The following is a 17,916-nucleotide window of genomic DNA, read 5'->3' as shown; positions in this document are numbered from 1 at the left end:
GTTCTATTGGTGAATTCTTTAGCATGGTATCATTGCCAAACAAGAAATGGTAATGACTAATTAACAAAGTCAGCACAGTCCTGCGAACACAACATAGGATGAATTATGCAGTCCAATCGTTCAATTCATCATCATTTAAACACAGCACGGTGTCTTAGCAGCATGATGCCCATTGTCATGAGGTAGGTCCAAATAAACTAAGCGAGACAACTGTCCTGCTTCAGAAGAGCCAGCAACACTTTAAGCCTTGCACACAAACATCCATTGAGTATCTACTAGCTTAAGATACTCTGTTAAATACTAAGGGGATCCAAAACACAGGAATGACCCAGCTGACAATTTATATGTTACAATATAAGGAAGGGAGGTAAGACAAATATATGAGAAGGTAAGTAAGGTCGAGAAGTAAACAAGGCACTCTGTGGTGTATAAAGGGCTGTTAGTCACCCATATACTTTTTTAACCACGTCTACATATAGATGACAGAGGACAACAGATGTGGTCTGTTTTGGGACATCCTCTTTTCAGAACCCTCATGCCATTTAATGTTTATTTCTTAAAATCGAAGACCTTTGAAGTTTTATTTTATTTTTTAACGTTCACTTATGTTTGAGAGACAGAACATGAGCATGGGAGGGGCAGAGAGAGGGGGAGACACAGAATCCGAAGCAGGCTCCAGGCCCTGAGCCGCCAGCACGGAGCCCGATGCGAGGCTTGAAGCCACAAACCGTGAGATCATGACCTGAGCTGAAGTCCGACGCTTAACCGACTGAGCCACTCAGGCACCCCAAAATCAAAGACCTTTGAAATCAATGCCAACTCATCTATCCTATGTGAATCAAATGGAAGTGATTCGTGTAGCTTTACTTTTCTAACCAAGCCCTCCTCTCACCCTAAAAGAATTCCAATTACTTAGGACTCTCTACAGAAAAGTGTCTAACAAGTATTGTGGACTGATAGTTCGTAGTGAATTTATTGATTGACTCATGTTGTCCTACCCCAAATAACGTACTAACTATTCTACCCCATGCGCCTACTATAGCAAGACATCTAAGTGTCTCTATAAATGTGAGACATCTACAGTTCTGAAGCTCAGGAGAAGGATCTGGGCTACAGACGTGGGCGTGGAAGGGATTTGTGTGTACGCGGTACGTGTAAATGGTAGCTGGGGCATTGCCCATGACAAGCCGTACGGTATGGGGAAGGAGGGCCTAGGGCAGAACTCTGAGAAACACCAGCATCTAGAGGAAGGGGAAGAGCAATCCCCAAAAGAGATTATTTCGGAGCCACTGAGGAAAGAGACCCCTGCAATCAGCAACATAATCCCATAACCCAAAGGCCTTCGGTACACTGGGGCAACTCTGAGAATACCTAGCATTTCAGCCTCACTGGGCCCTGTGTGCCGGCAGAGGAAGTCAAGCCAGGAAAAGCCAAAGCTAGGTGTTCTGGGAGACTGTGGAGGTCTGAAATCTAAATGGACAAAGAGATCTGGAAAAATAAATATGATGTAGCATATTTGTCCAGGTGGGAAAGGCCAGGCAGGCCACACACGCTGCAAGACAGAGGTCGGAGCAAAGCCCCTAGTCCCAGGACACAAATCCAGACAGAAGGAAAGGTTAGGAAAGCATGAGCATGGGTGCATATCTACTTAAATTATTAAATCTCACTGTAATTAAGTGCTGCACACGATTTACATATAACATTTCTCCTTTCCTCTAGGAGCTCCTATTCTAGGGAAATGCCCTTTTTAAAAATATCTGTTACTGATGTCAACTGAGGTCTCCTTTGCTAGTGTTTAATAATAAGCAGCATATTAAAAAGGGTTTCTTTGCTTATGAACGAAGTAATCACAGTTTCTAAATCTTCAACAAAACTCGATGCCTATCCCTTCTGTAATCAGAAATTTTACTTGCCTTAAGTACCTTTCGGGACTACTGAAAAATTAGCATTCTATTGGGGGGAATATGCAAAAATATATAAATGCTTTAAAAATAACCAAAGAAAACACAGTCGACGCTGACTGCTCAAATTAGGCTCCTCATGATGCTGAAAAGTCAAAGCACAAAGTCCTAGTGTACTCAGCACGTACTTATGAAATGTCCAGAGGGCTTATCTATAGCTTGCCCAGAATGATCTTGTTTTAGGGATTAATAAAATATGAAGCATGGGAAGGTCAGCACATCGTATAACCGAAAGATTCCACCATGCAATGAAGAAGAGTTTTGAGGTTCAGATTCTTTGCAGACTTAAATTAAAGAAGCTTAACATTCTTGGGGGTCAGAGCAGTTCAAAAGAACTGCAGTTTACTGATTCAGCAAAACCAAGTTTATGCAGAGACATCATTTCCTAGGAGGACAACCTCTTCCTCTGGCGGGGCTGGAAAAAAACAACGTTCAGGTCCAGAGATGCAATCTCTTCCCAGTCATCTGCCCGGCTACGGAGGTCACAAGCTCAGGAATCTGTGTTGCACACTGCCATCTACCGCGTCTCTGTGGGAACTGCAGCCCCAGCCTTCATTATTCATGATCCTAGCCTTGATGATGGCCAGCAGGAAACCAGTCAATGGGCATCACTTTCCTTGCGCTTGTGGGAAGTTTTATGAATATTAGCAATAAATGCAAATGAGATCTGCATCCTCACGCAGTTAGATTCATCGAGATTTGTAGCATGATGATTTTAGAAGCAGTGGAGTAAAATTAGCCAAGACATTGCCTCGCTGAGGGGAAATCAGTTTATAAAATTTATAATCACTTTTCTCAGCGTCACAGAGAACTTAACAACAAGCATTCTGGTGTTTTTTATAATAAATCCCAAAGCATCAACTCTTATTGAGAGGACCGAATGATGTCCACGTAAAGGAAAATATTCACGCAGGTCTGAGTTTCTTGCTCTTCCGGTGTTTCCAGGCATCAATTTTTCGAAGATCAACAAGCCTATATTTGCTCCATCCTCTCTTATTTTTCCTCTTGGTATCTAACTTCTGCTCATTTCTCTGCAAGTGAGGCCAAAGGAAAGGAAATAATGCTAACACTGATCTGTCACTAACGGGCTTGTTACTGGAGCTTGTTAGCAATTCCGATAGGTCAGTGGGGAAGAGATTGCGAAATTCAAATAGGATTGCATTATGGATGTAGTTCGCCAGACCACGGATATTACTACACATGCATACTGGTGGGCTTCATTTTAATAGGATTTACTAAGTAATTATAGTCTGTACTTAGTACGTGATGGACGCACGACTAGTGACCTGATAACTAGTGACCCGCGGTAGGACCAGCTTTGCAAGGATTTGGCAAACGGCTGAAGTCACTGTGCATTGGCAGAGAGCTTGCCACCATTCCAAATACATTTTTTCCTGCTATAACAAGCATGGGCTTGTAAAAATTACCCTGGGGAGAATAACGTTTTAGGATGATCCTTGGAGTAGGTGAGAATTCGTTCCCGGGAAAGGAGCATCTGAAAAGAAGTAGGAATCACAGCAGCTAAATCAGGAGGAGAGCAAAGGGTTTGGAAAGAGGGGACTCCTGCTGTGATGATGCTCACCCTCTTATTCCTCAGCCCAAAAGACTGAGAGGGCTCCGCTATGATTTTTTAAATTATATCAAAGAAACGGCTTGTTTTGCTCTGTGCCGGGTTTTGGCAGCCAGTTGTAATTAGAGAACTTTTGCAAGAAAGACCTGCTTTCGGGGCTTCCTATCTCTACAGATCTTCCAGAAATGGCCAGACCTCCCTTCGCAAGGAGAGCTGAGAGTCGCAAAGGTGCTGCTGTCGCGTCGGTAAGGGAAAATACAGCAAAAATTCTGCACTTCACCTCTTCAGGCCATCTGTTCCCCCTCTGGACTAATCCAACAGTGCGGGACAAACCCGCTTCTGGAGACGTAGGGGAGGCTTCGGACCTCTAACTTCGACCACCCACTGCTCTCCCTACTCAAGAGACTAAACAGTCACCAATTTTTCTCTCCCCCACAGAGAGATGGGTTAGTAGAAGAAGGAAGCTTTTCATCCTTTCTCATGCCCCAAATATGTATTTATCCCATTTTTCTGAATAGTTTCTAGGAGCAGCAAGGCCAAGCAAAATGTCATTTGGGCCCCTAATTTTAAACATCTGCCGGTATCATGCTCGTGCAAGTTCAGCTGAAACCCTCCCTTCTGCCCGTGCTTGCCCCAAGCCCTCATCGCTAAAGGCCAGCCACATCTCCCCATCACCTCGGCCCTTATCCCAGGCTAAGCTACCACTTGCTCTGGCCCCAACTACCACAACAGCCTGCTTGCCCTGTATCTATCCTATCCCCCTTCCAGTCTTTCTGTTACTCAGACCCACCACTGCCTGCCCCTTGGTTACAACTCTTCAGTGGATCCCCATTGTCCCTAAGATAAAGACCAAAATCCTTACACAGGCCTACAAGGCCAGGTACTGGCCAGTGTCTGGGAACTATCTACCTCTGCGGTCTTAACTCCCACCACCCTTTCCCTTTCCCCCCCATATACAGCGTCCTTCATCCAATTCTAGGATGGGCTAAGCCCCTCCCCCTAGCCCCTGAGCAAGTACTGATGAAATATTTTTTCTGCCTGAGGGACTCCTCCTTCCCTTCATCCCTAGTTTATATCTCTTGTCTTTTAAACATAACTTCTGTAAAGCTTTCCCAGAACCCAGGCCTAAGTCCCATTCCTTGGATAAACCATCTCATAGAATCTTCCCCCCCCCCACCCCTTTGGAGTACTTAATATGGAATTATTATTAATACTGTTTTTATTATTGCCAAATAATCAAAATATTTGATGTGATTGCTTCTAATCTGTCTCTCCTAGTAGACCATAAGTTCCATGAGGTCAAGAGCAGGTTCTACTCACCTTTGTATCCTAAGCACCTAGCCAGGGTCAGCTTCAGAGATGCCCGATCTATGCAATTGTATGGAAGACTGAGAAGGGCTTTATGCCTGACTTAATGTTCTGCTGTTGCTATCTTAAAATTCTTCGTTTTTGAACACTTTTTTTTATTTTGAACTAAGACCTGCAAATTATGTGGCCTATCCTGTGGCTGGTGTAACATTTGACATACAGAAGGTAACAAATACATCTCCAATGAATAATTATACAGCGAATAATTAATACACGAATGACCCTACATCCAACAAAAGATACAGCCTCAAGAATTTCACGTGCAGTAGGAAGGATCTCCAAAATATATACGTCTCTTAGTAACTTCTATTGGAAATCCTTGTAACATGCCTAAAACATTTTACTAACAGTTAGAGGAAAGCTAAAACTTCCAGCGTTACTGAGATTAAAACAAAACAAAAAAGCAAACAAAACTTAAGTTCACTCAGGGACATAGATCTGATCTTGCGATTTGCATTAAGACAAGACTTGTTGAGGAAGAATGGAAAGAATGGGAAGAATGGGAAGAATGGAAAGACTTGTTGAGGAAGAATGGTGGCCCATTCTCATACTGGAGACCATCCTGAAGCTGGAAATGCTGAAGTCAGACCTGGTTTTAACGTGGAAGCTACACTACCATCTTTCAAGCTTGGTATACCGCTCAATGCTATAATTAGGTCAACGTCAGACATTCATTTTATTAACGAATTTCTTAAGTTCATGTAGATATTTTATTCATGGAGAGCAATAGATCTGGGTTTGATTTCTAGGTGTGTCTCCCTAAAGCCAGTTATTGAACCTTTCTGAGACTCAGTTTGTTTATCTGTAAGCTAGGGGAAATAGAGCTTCATGCACAGTTCTGCGGAGAATTATAGATAATGTGTGTAAAGCACCTTTAATTGCCACTCAAGCCATTTAAATGCCTACCAAGAAGAGGCAGAAGTCACCAGTGGCATTTATAGATTCGTTGCCATTTCCTTAATGTCTTCTCAAGTAAGAAAAAGTGTATTTTTCTTGCTTTCTTTACCACTCATTCATTGTTTTGAGTACCAAGATTTACAAGCCTTTTAATAGCTTTGACTTCTTGATACTTAACTGAAGCCATCTCTATATTACACATTATTCTCTATAACAACATTACTTTAAACTCAAGTAGTTTGAAAGTGAGTTAATCTTTCCCTCTCCTGTCCAAGTAATCAGATGGACCTAAAGGTCTTTATATTCAAAAAACCATTTCAATGTTTCTTTTGTAGCGCTGGAAACAGTATGTCCGTTGAATCTAGACTTTATTTCTACTTCCTAATGGGTACTGAGCTACAATCTCCTTACAAATGACTAGAGATGAGTGAAGAACTCTGTGGTCCCGGAATTGAATTATTGACCTAGGATAGGGTTTGTCCTACGGGGAATTGGTAAGAAAATTATAAAACTGGACCAGACACCGAACAAGTGCAGAGTAGAGGTATAGAAGTTAATTTCTAAAATCGTGATTGTAGAGTTGAAGACTTGTTGTAGTATTCAATTTGTTACAAATGAAGAAAAGTAGTAGTAAAAAATAGAGAGAGAGGAAACAATGGAATTCCTTTTCCTTGTCCTTACCATAGGGATTTTATCCCTGGGTTCACAAAGCAATATCAGAAACATATTGAAATCGAAAGCCTCCAAACCCTGAAGCTTGTATCGATCTGATCGTGGAAGAATTTATAGGCATCCAGGTTTTCTTGGTGATCGTCACTTATCCATCCATCCATTCACTTTATGCAACAATTTTCAAGGCCCTACTATATACCACAAAGCTTGATAGGTGCTAAAGTATTAAATGAAATGTCAGGAAACTCACATTTTACGCTGGTAACCCAACTAACCACCATACAATGTGCACCACTCTTGGTGAAGGGTGGACAGCATTTGAATCACGAGGAAGAAGCCTTTAATTATGCTGGAGTAATGAAAGAAACCAGGACGAGATTTCGTTTATCATTCGCATATGCAACATATCACACTACAGCTAAGGTAAGAATAGTGTGTACGTGTATCTTCCATTCCCTGATGGTCATGTTCTCCTTTGAAGCCAGGAGGGCACATCGTACTCCTTCATCTTTCCCCTACCTTGTGCAACACGATGCCCAGCATAGCAATGCCAAAGTTCCAACTGAAGTTAACTGAATTACAGAATGGATTTTGAGAAAAGAATATTGGTGCTTCAAGCACAAGTGGTAAAAGACTGAGCAATAAAGAGGTGAGTCTTTCAAAGATATTAAAGAGTTGGAGCAAAACTTTGAAATTGTCCACCTTGCCAATGAGCTGCTGAAAATCAGTCTTTATAGACCCATGTACTGTCAGGTACTCAAAAACAATGAGTCAGAAAAAGAATAGAATGGTCAAATTTGGGACTGAGGGTCCTTTGTTTTTTAGAAAGTGAATTTTTATCGAACTACTTTTGATATTTTTTTAAAGTGAGAAGCCCCAAAGGCTTGCTTTAACAACCGTGTTGAAAAACTCCCACATGTGAACATGCCCCGTACCCTGGGCTATTTGACCTATTAAAACAAAGATTCTCCACGAGCTCACATCATCATGGAATTTTTCTTTCAAATTTATGAATCAGGCCCTTAGTGTGAATAGACAGTGAGGGAATATCTTCATGAATAGCCTCCCTATTATCATGGTTCATGACTTTTTACAATGCAATTATTGTGGCACGTCATATCATAACATAATTGAGATTCTAGAAATGGAAATGAGAGGTAATTGAAGGGACAAGGTTACTCAAGAAAATGCAAATGCCATTTTATTTGCAAATTAAATTAAAAATATAATGAGATGGGTGTAGAAATTGAAAAATCAATTGAGAGAAACGAATTTGGGATCTTTCTAGAAGGGACATCTGTAAGAAAATTCTTCTGCTCTGACACACCTTTTCAGAGAGTAAAGCTCTTCCTGCTAGCTTGAATGGAACTTGAATGGAAGCCGGAGTAAAGGCAGATCTTTAGAACACACAGGAATAGTGGAGGCTCGGCAGGCAAATGGTGGGCTTATGGACGTGCCTGGCCTTGAACAATAAGCAATAGGGAGTTTTTCCAACGTGAACTCCAAATCAATCAAGCTGTAAGTGAAATCAACTAAAATGCGAATAATCTTCCCACAAGAAGTCAAGAGTTGTACCTACTCTCATATGACTGCTGGTCTTATAACACCAGAGGCAAAGATGCTCACAGTCTTTAATCAGAAGTCCAATTTCTGAGTGCTGGAGTTTCTTTGCTTGTTTAACATTCTCTCTCTCTCTCTCTTCTCGCTCTCTCCTTTTCCCTTTCTCTCTCGCTCTCTCCTTCTTCTTTATCTCTGTCTTTACTGATTAAAAAAAATAATAAGTTGGAGCTATCAAGACATTTTGCCTCTAAATACTTGAGCATGTGATTCTTAAGAGTGAAGGAATTCTTTATAATCACAATATCATTATCACAATAAAAAAAACCGAGGTGCAGGGGTCTATATTCCATTTGCTTTCATATCTCTTAAATCTCCTTTATTCCAGAATAGCCCACTGGCACCACTTTTTTTTTTTTTTTAATTTTTTCAGGACATTGACATTTTGTTAAGTCCATGCCACTTGGTCCATCTGGATTTGTCTAACTGTGTCCTCAGAATTAGGTTCAGGGCAAACTGAGCCATTGTGTTTAAAAGCGGACCGCAACGGTATTTACTGTTCACTCTATCTTTGAACAATGGTCTTAAAAAGAACGAAAGAATATGAGTTGACCTTTTAAAATATTTAAAGTACTAAAGATAAGAAGTAAAGAACTGTTGACCTGTTTTGGTGCCAGAGTCTTTAGATCAGGTTAGGGCAGTATATTCATGAGGTGTTTGTGAATCTTGAAATTTCCAAGCATGTTTATAAAGGATCCGTCCGGCCTTTGGAGATTTACTCAAAACCTCCCGGTTTTTCCTCCACTGAGAGATTTTTGAACTTGAGAATTTAGAAAGTGATTGTTCATTATCCAAACTCTTTGAAAAAAGAAGAAGGAGTGGGCGGCACTGTAAAGGAAGAATCTTAGTTACCGGGATAAGAGACAAAATTTATGACTTTCCCACTGATTCCTCAGCCAATTCTGCCCCTCCCCAGTCCCCACTTCTCCAGAGATTAAAACATGCTTGAATTGGAGAAGTCGTTTCCTTCCTTCTGTTCAGTGCCAGTTCTCAGAGGAAAACATCCATTTTGCTCTTTGATTCTTGTAGCCCAGAGACGGCAATGAAAGACCCACTGCTTCCTCGAGTATAAGGGTTCCATCTGGGGGGCTGCTGGGCAGGAAGGAGAGTTGCAGGGTGTATGTGCATCAAGCGTGGGTGTGAGAATGATTTCCCCCCGGGGCCAGTTCGTTGGCCTGGAGCCCAGAGTGAACCATTCATCTACCTTAAATTGCACCGGGAAGCAGAGATGGCTGGGGGGGAGTCACTCCATGGCCCTGCCACTTTCTGCCAGCTTTCACTGGGTCTCCTCCATGGGGGATGTCCTAGAAACTGAGGCAGTTTTTGGTCTCCTCCAGGGGGAGTAAAAGACGCACCTTTCAGTGGTCAGTAAACTGTAAGTGAAATCAACAAAAATGTGAATACTCTTCCCACAAAAAGCCAGGAGTTGGACCTACTCTCATAATGACTGGTGGTCTTAGATCACCAGATGCAAGGATGCTTACGGTTTTAATCAGAAGTCCAATTTCTAAGTGCTGAGTGGATGTTAAAGACGAAAGTGCTGTTGATACAGACATAGAACCTGTTCAGACATCTGATGCTCAAAAACGGTAGGCCCAACTTGCTTCACTTTGATCTGAGAATGTTTACTTGTAACATTCAGCTTCAGGTTGTAAGAAAAAGAAACACGAAATAAAGCACATAAATAAACCTGGCTGAGCTGTTTGCAACATGCAATCAATGTCTTTAGTTTCTAATTAGGGACAGTGAGTTGAAAGTACGAGGGGTTGTTTTTGTTTCGTCTTGTGGTGGTGGTTTTCGTTGTTGTTGTTGTTGCTGTTGCTGCTGCTGTTGTTGTTGTTTGAAACAAGGAGAAAATTTTGGTCTGTTCACATGGAGGATTTGGCTGAGCCTAGGGTGGCCGATTGGTCTGGTTTGCCCGGGACCAGGGAATTTCTCAGCACAAGGGATTTTCACTGCCAAAACCAGGACTGCCCCGAGCAAATCAAGATAATAGGTCATCCTAGTAAGGCCAAAAGGGGCATAGCCTCTAAAACATGGAACGCTTGGCCTCGTCCCATTGATGTGATGTTCCAAGATCAAAGAATCCAGAGAACCAAAATGCTTGCAATTTAGGGAATTTAAAAAATTCACTAAACAATGTCTTAACATTCTAAATGGTTAATGCACCTTCAGGAGAATCTGTAAACTTTGACCACAGATAGTGAAGTTGAGATTTAGGGAAAAAATGTGCATCAGAAATCTGAAATGTGGGGCGCCTGGGTGGCGCAGTCGGTTAAGCGTCCGACTTCAGCCAGGTCACGATCTCGTGGTCCGTGAGTTCGAGCCCCGCGTCAGGCTCTGGGCTGATGGCTCGGAGCCTGGAGCCTGTTTCCGATTCTGTGTCTCCCTCTCTCTCTGCCCCTCCCCGTTCATGCTCTGTCTCTCTCTGTCCCAAAAATAAATAAAAAAACGTTGAAAAAAAAGAAATCTGAAATGTTGATATAGGTTTTTAATTTTCTAAAACAGTCAAATAAGAAATAGAAGAAATACCAGGTCAGAACTAACAGATTTTTCTGTTACTCATGTATCTCAATTTTCAGGAGCATTTTAGTAGTGGTGCTTTATGATGAGCTCCACACATAGGTTTGAAATCAACCATGTTTGTATTTAAGAGCCAGTAAATCTCCGGAAATTATATTAATTTATTGGAAAGCAAGGTTGAATGCACCTATTTTTTCAAAGGTTTAATAATGGCTTGCTTTTATTATGAAAACAAGTTAAACAAAATTTGTTTGGGATTCCAAACAAGGCTTTCGAGATTTTTTGTGGTTTTGAATCTTCTTTTTAGTAATAACAGCTTTGTTTAAAAGAAAAAAAAGCTTCAGATAATCACGCAAACTAGATGTCCAGTTATTTTATAACAGTCTTAGATGCTCAGAAATCCTGCTAAATGTTTCTTTATAAGTAAAAATTTGAACCGGTGCTGTCACAACAATTTCGTGGTCCAAATAGTTCTTAGGATACTTACAGTTGGAAAAATCTAAAGCATGATGGAATCTGGATGAGCTGCTATTGCAGATTGGAAAGTATAATATTTTATTTGAAATGCTTCTTGATATGATTATGTTAGCTCTTAGCAATTAAATTTTCCTTTTGAAATGAAAAATCCATACAAAGTGCTTTACATGCATTTATCTGAGTCAATCCTCATAACAATGTGAAACACTGTTAATTTCATTGTAAAAGATGAGGAAACTGGGATACAGAGGGGTTAAGAATCTATGGAAGCACAAATAGTAAGAGACGATCTAATTCAGAAACTCACTCTTGTACCACCAAATGCTACCTTCAGTGAACTTTTAAGTGATGAAAGATGGAGGGAAGCACAACCAGGCTGGAATGGAGAAAACCAGAAGGGCAGAGTGTTGGAGAAACCAAGGAAATACACAGAATGTTTTTATTTTTTTTTATTATTTTTTAAAAAAATTTTTTTTAACATTTTATTTATTTTTGAGACAGGGAGAGACAGAGCATGAACAGGGGAGGGTCAGAGAGAAGGAGACACAGAATCTGAAACAGGCTCCAGGCTCTGAGCTGTCAGCACAGAGCCCGACGCAGGGCTCGAACTCACGGACCGCGAGATCATGACCTGAGCCGAAGTCGGATGCTTAACCGACTGAGCCACCCAGGCACCCCCAGAATGTTTTTAAAGAGAGGGAGTGGTCAACTTAGCTAAGTGCCACACACAGACCCAGGAGGACCAAAAAAGGTCAGTTGTATCTTGGCCATGAGAGACTTTTGGTGACCATAGTGAGAGAAGTTAAGGAATGGTGGGGACAAAAGCCAGATACCTGTATGAAGTAAGAAAGCAAAGTTAGGGGTTAAGCCCACTCCCTTAACCATTTGAATTCTCAAAGAAGAGAGAGCCTTGATGGTAGCTGAAAAGGGAATGACCAGTTTATTTTTCTAGGAGCCTTGGGGAGGGCAAGGCTGGAGAGGCAGAAGAGTGGGACAACGACCTAGGAATGAGATGCCATAGAGTTCCGAGGGGCCTGGGGGCAGTTGACGTAGGTCAGTGTCCTAGTGGACTTGGACTTGAGAAAGGAGTGAGGCATTCTCTGAGACCAGAAGACAGATCTTGGGAACATGTGTGGGTGTCAACAGAAGGAAGCATTAGGTACTCAACTGGTGGCTGATGATGGGCTTACCTGAGACCTAAATGTCCACAGTGTCTGGGCAGCAAGATCATCTGCTGAGACAGAAGAAGAGGGCACTAAAGGGGGTCAGAAGGACTTTGGTGAGTGTGGGGAATCTTTGAGGGACCTGGACACTCTGAACAAGTATAAGCACTGACAAGAATTTCTGAGGACCCAGCCGAGACTGGAGACCAAGTGTCTGCAGTGTCCCTGATCTGCAGGTGGTGTGGCTTTTCATCCAGAGTGTTTACTCTCCTGAGCATGGGAACAGAGAAGGCAGATACACTCCGGATTCAGCTTCGTGCAGAAGCAGTGAGAGGATGTAGTAATCAAGAAGTAAGATGACTGCCAAAAAGCTATTAAGATTGTTAATTATGCCATTCGGGCCAGATACAAAATGAGGTCCCTGCACCAGTGGTTGGAGGTCCTTTCTCCCTGTTTCATATTTTCCAATGTCCCCATTCAAGACCTAGTCAGCCAAAAGTTAAATCATATGCCCAGGATATTTCCTAGAGAGTTCAAGTATTTCACACTTTGGGAGCTTGACCTACAAACACTGCTCCTGGTGTGTAAGGAAATGAACTTTTAAATCAGAACCTTACAGAAAAACATCAGAAACCAAGAAATGTGCACTAACCCCTACACACCCTGCAGAGAAAATGGACGGCGATGACTCTAAATTCAAAACAATATTTGTAGTGTGGTCTCCAGAAGAATTTCTCCCCCTGACTGTCACCGCTAAGAATGTATCCAATTTTGACAATCGCTCTAACATAACAAGCCCTCCCTTGGCTCACGTCAGTGGCAGAAATGTCACATGCCTTTGCCTGAAAAAAAAAAAAAAAAAGATGGGGCGCCTGGGTGGCTCAGTCAGCTAAGTGTCCAACTTCGGCTCAGAAGTGTCCAGCTTCTGTGCTGACAGCTCAGAGCCTGGAGCCTGCTTCACATGCTGTGTCTCCCTCTCTCTCTCTGCCCCTCCCCTTCTCTCTCTCTCTCTCTCTCTCTCAAGTAAATAAACATTAAAAAAATTTTTTTAAAAACTTAAAAGTAAGCATTTTAAAGCATTTTAGAGACATTGTTCAGGAAGTATGTGCAGGCACTGATAAATTAGATTAAGATTATAATTTGCAGGTTTGATATAACTAAAAGCAGGGATTTCTAGAGGCAGTGCCTCATGGACTAAAACCCTTGCTCCAAAACTATCTGAGCAACTAAATTACTAAGTTAACCTCTCTCTATTTCTGTTTTCTTTTCTGCCAAGTAGGTAAACTAATACTATTTTACGGGATTTCTATAAAAATCATATGCCAAGTACCTAACAGAATAGGAAATGCAGGGAGTATTTAAAAGAATAGCTATTGTTATTGCTCCGAAAAAGGCTTTGCTTGAATTCTCTGTGGTCACAGAGAAAACAAACAGTGATTACTCCCCACATCAAAAGGCTTCATGGGGCTCAAGTTGGCTTCCTTTGAATCAGCAGGGAAAGCTTCATCTGTGAGCACATATTCTTTACATTTGAGCCTCAAGGACATATCTCCAAATGCTAAAGTTTAAATTAAAGATGTTTGATTTGCATCTTAACCACCAGATGGTGGCGGGGGGGGGGGGGGGGGGGCCTTTTTGAATTTGCCTTTGTCCCCGCTTTGAGTCTGGAGTCTCCGGGATCTGGAATGTGAGGTGCCTCCAGACCGCCCCTGCCCCCATTAGTGCTTACGGCTTGCCTCTTTCATAGCACCTGGCACCCTCATCGATTTTTGTCTGTCTTCCCTGATACATCATGAATGACTTGAGGGCAAAAAATTCATCTCACTCTTATTGGTATTCCCAGTGCTTAGGCAGATAACAAATATTTGTTGAGTGACCAGGTCCTGCCCCAGCTGTGCCTCATGTTTCCACTCTTTGGAACACTCAGCTTAAATTCTTGATTAGCTAATGGACACTTCAGCTAATGGAACCGAGGTGTCTTCACTTACATCAGAGAATGAGGCAGACGGACGGTTGCACTGTGTTTCTTTTCCATCCAAACACGTCCTGATTTCCAGTTTGTTCCTGGAGCTTCCCTGCTCAGAGAGAAGCAGCTTTGAATAAGAAAGGAATGATCAAAGAATTAGGCTGCTAAGCATATATCCCAGGAAAATTTAGGCATTTATAATGGAATAAAATGGAATAAAATAAGAAAGGAATGATCAAAGAATTAGGCTGCTTAGCATATATCCCAGGAAAATTTAGGCATTTATAATGGAATAAAATAAAATATAATGGAAACTCAAATTCCTCATTATGCCAAAAGGTAAATAAGTTGCTATGTCAGTAGGTACCATCGGACTCAGATGTGTTAGCGGAAAATGATACAATTTCCCTACCATCCATGAGTATGTACAGTGAGAAAAGAATCAGCCTATCAGGGTCTGCTCTGCAGATATGGGAAGGAAACACTGGCCTTATCTGTAAATAGCTGGCCAGGTAATACAGGATGAAAGATAAAGGTTTACTCTTTCTTGAGGAGGGAAACTAAAGAGAAAGGAATCCTCACACATCATCCTGCAGTCTGAGGTGTGAAAATGAGGAGAGAGGCAGGGGTCAACGCCTGTGAACTGAGTTCCTTTACAGATTGCCCTTTTGCTGCCAGACCGTGTGTCTTTAGGATTTAACCCTTTTCAGTGGTCTTCTGTGGACCAAGTTTCACACTTTCCAGGTGGTGGTGGATTGGAGTTGGCACAGCAGACAATGGCCCCGGGGCGTGTGACGCAGCTGGGTGAGCCCAAGTAAATGCAGTGACCCAAAGTGCCGGTGGCTTCTCCTGAGGCCCCAGCACACTGCCTCATAGCAACCTGCCCAGATAGTTTCCTCCTAATCCACTCAATTCTAGCACAATCCCAATTTTGTATTTACCCTCCATTAGCTATTCTTTCAATATTATTTTTGGCCGTATAGGTCATGGACATTTCTCAGGGGATGCTCCTGAAGGCCTTCCAGAATCTCCAAGATTCTGGAATACAACAAGTAATTATTTCCCCCTCTCTTTCTCTGATGAGAAGCTAAGTAGATGCTTGCACACTAACTTTAAATGCCCTCGATGGGGGCCAGTTAGGCTCACTCACTAAGAAATTGCTCCTACAATCCCACCTTTGTCAAAGCCTGTGAAGTTCAAATTGACTACAAATTTCTACTTTCTGTGGTCTGAAAAGCTAACTCGTGCATAACAAAACCCTCCATGTTCAGCCTGAGAATATCACTTCCTGAGCAATATTGACCCAAATTGGCATGGCTGTCTTTGTGGCCCATGTGTCAGGTAAATGTCACTATTTCTGCTCACCTTGTTTTCTGCATTCATTTATTGATTCATCATTCAGTAAACCACTTGCTGAGCCCTGACTATGTGTCAAGCCCACGGAATACAAAATTAAATAAAACGGAACTTCTTATCCTTGCAGACCATGCAATGTACTGAGAGAAGATAAATAAAAGTGTATTATAATCTACTGAACAAATTGCTGTGGGCCAGAGCTGTTTTTTTGTGTTTTTTGGGAGGATGACTTGGTTTCAATTAGAAGCCTACAAACAAAAGAGTTTCTAAGAGCAAAATGCTGAACATAAAATAGATCAATTCCCCAGGAACCATGGTCAATTATTTTCAAGAAATGGAAAATCGGGAAGGGCTCACCTTGATGCCATTTTCTCCTGATTGAACCAATTCCATGCGATGATAATCGATGTGGACTAACCAGGTGAGAAGCTGACCTGGAACAGGTGTTCCTGGGACTTCTTGTAGTAAAGCTAAGCTGGTGGCATTCCTTTGTGAACTACCGTACCTGAGAAAACCTTCTGATATGAGAGTTCACAAGAAATGGAGAGTCTACTTTGTCTCTAGCTTAGAGCCAAAAGCTGAGAATGCCAGTCTATTATGGCTGTGATAAAGGACAAATATAAAAATAGAACAAATGGTAATATAGACTTATACAGTGCGGTACTTTTATAATAACAGCTTTATTCAGCTATAGCTCACGTACCTAGGACGCATTTCGCCCATTTGAAATTTACAATAGTCGTTAGTATAGTCACAAAGTTGTACAACTATTACACAAATCAGTTTTAGAATATTTTCATCACCCTAATGAGGAAAACCCATATCCATGAGTTGTCACTTTTCATTTGCCCCCAACCCCTCAACCATAGGCAAACACCAACCTACTTCCTGTACCTACGGATTTGTCTACTCTGGGCATTTTGTCTAAGTTGAATCATACAATATGTGATTCGCTGTGACTGGCTTCTTCCACTTAGCACGCTTTCAAAGTCCGTCCAAGTAATAGCACATGCCAATACTTCATTTGTTTTGATTGCCAAGTAATATTCTATTCTATGAATATACCACATTTTATTTATCTATTCATCTGCTGATAGATATTTGAGCTGTTTCCACCTTTGGATATTAAGAATAATGCCCATGAACATTCATGTACAGGTTTTGTTTTTTTTTTTTGTGGACATGTACTTTTATTTCTTTGGGGTATATAACCAGAAATAAAATTGCTGAATCATGTGGCAACTATGTTAAACTAAAAGAAACTTCCAGGCCATTCTACCAAGAATCTTTACCATTTTACATTCCCACCAGCAATGTGTGAGGATCCCTATTTCTCCACATCCTCAACAACACTTATTCTCATCTGGCTTTTTTATTATAGCTATTTTATTCATAGGTGAAATGTGGTATCTCCTTGTGGGTTTGATGACTAATGATGTTGAGCGTCTTTTCATGTAGTTATTGGCCATTTGTAGGTATTCTTTAACGAAATGTCTATTCAGATCACTTGTCCATTTTTAAAGTGAGTTATTTATCTTTGTGTATGATACTTTTATTTTTTAAAGCTTATTTATTTACTGAGAGACAGAGTGTAGGGGAGGGGCAGAGAGAGAGGGAAAGAGAGGAGGATTCTAAGCAGGCTCCACACTGCCAGGACAGAGACCAATGCGGGTCTTGAAATCACGAACCGCAAGATCATGACCTGAGCCGAAAGAGTTAGATGCTTAACCAACTGAGCCACCCAGGCACCCCTGTGTACAGTAGTTTTAAAGTTTACAAAAATGCTTTTATGTTTATTATTTTACATCTTGTACAACAATGCTATGGGTATTATTATTATTATTATTATACAAGATAAGAGAACTGAGGCTCAGAGATGTCAACTGACTTGCCAAGGTCACGTAGCTATCAAGTAGCAAAGCCAAAACTTGAACCCAGCAGAGGCATATCCCCTGCCATAACTATGAGCTCTGAAAAAGGAAGAAAATTTTCCTTGTATTCTATCTGGTACTGATTAGGCAGCCCACCATGTCCAAACATCATTAAATCAAATAATACTAGAATCTCTACACTAAAGATAACTCCCAAGGGAGAGTCACGCCAGAGCATTCAAAATAAATTGCATGGATGCCCAGACAGGAATCTTCCTTAATAAGACTTCTGTCCAAGACTGCCATAAATACCCCTGAGAACTCAGAAGATAAAAATAAATTTCATAACAGTGATCTTGCTGTGACCATAACTGGCCTAAAATCACACTGCTTTCTGAGGTCCTGCAGATGCTCAATTTTATTCTTCTTCTCAGAATGGGAGTTCTTCAACTTTTTCATGATTGACAAGAGCTTC

The 17,916-nt window shown here is 41.4% G+C and overlaps 1 protein-coding gene across 5 annotated transcripts in view; it reads right to left on the bottom strand.

Annotated features, from left to right (window-relative positions):
• The window catches only part of RFPL4B (ret finger protein like 4B), a 38,863-nt gene that overhangs the window by 13,925 nt on the left and 7,022 nt on the right, over positions 1 to 17,916 (bottom strand). The window contains exons 3-4 of one of the 5 annotated variants that reach the window (XM_042987030.1): positions 15,928 to 16,171; positions 14,237 to 14,341 (exon numbers count right to left, since the gene is read on the bottom strand). The exons of 1 other annotated variant lie outside the window; for it this stretch is intronic. The gene's annotated coding sequence lies outside the window, so the exon portion shown is untranslated. The remainder of the gene's footprint in view (positions 1 to 14,236; positions 14,342 to 15,927; positions 16,172 to 17,916) is intronic. 3 more of the 5 variants (XM_042987029.1, XM_042987031.1, XM_007078710.3) reach the window with 3 other exon arrangements.

This window comes from Panthera tigris, chromosome B2, assembly GCF_018350195.1.
Source record: "Panthera tigris isolate Pti1 chromosome B2, P.tigris_Pti1_mat1.1, whole genome shotgun sequence".
In the NCBI taxonomy this organism is placed as follows: domain Eukaryota; kingdom Metazoa; phylum Chordata; class Mammalia; order Carnivora; family Felidae; genus Panthera; species Panthera tigris.
Note: the sequence above shows the minus strand (reverse complement) of the source record. Positions and strands in the feature narration are given on the sequence as shown.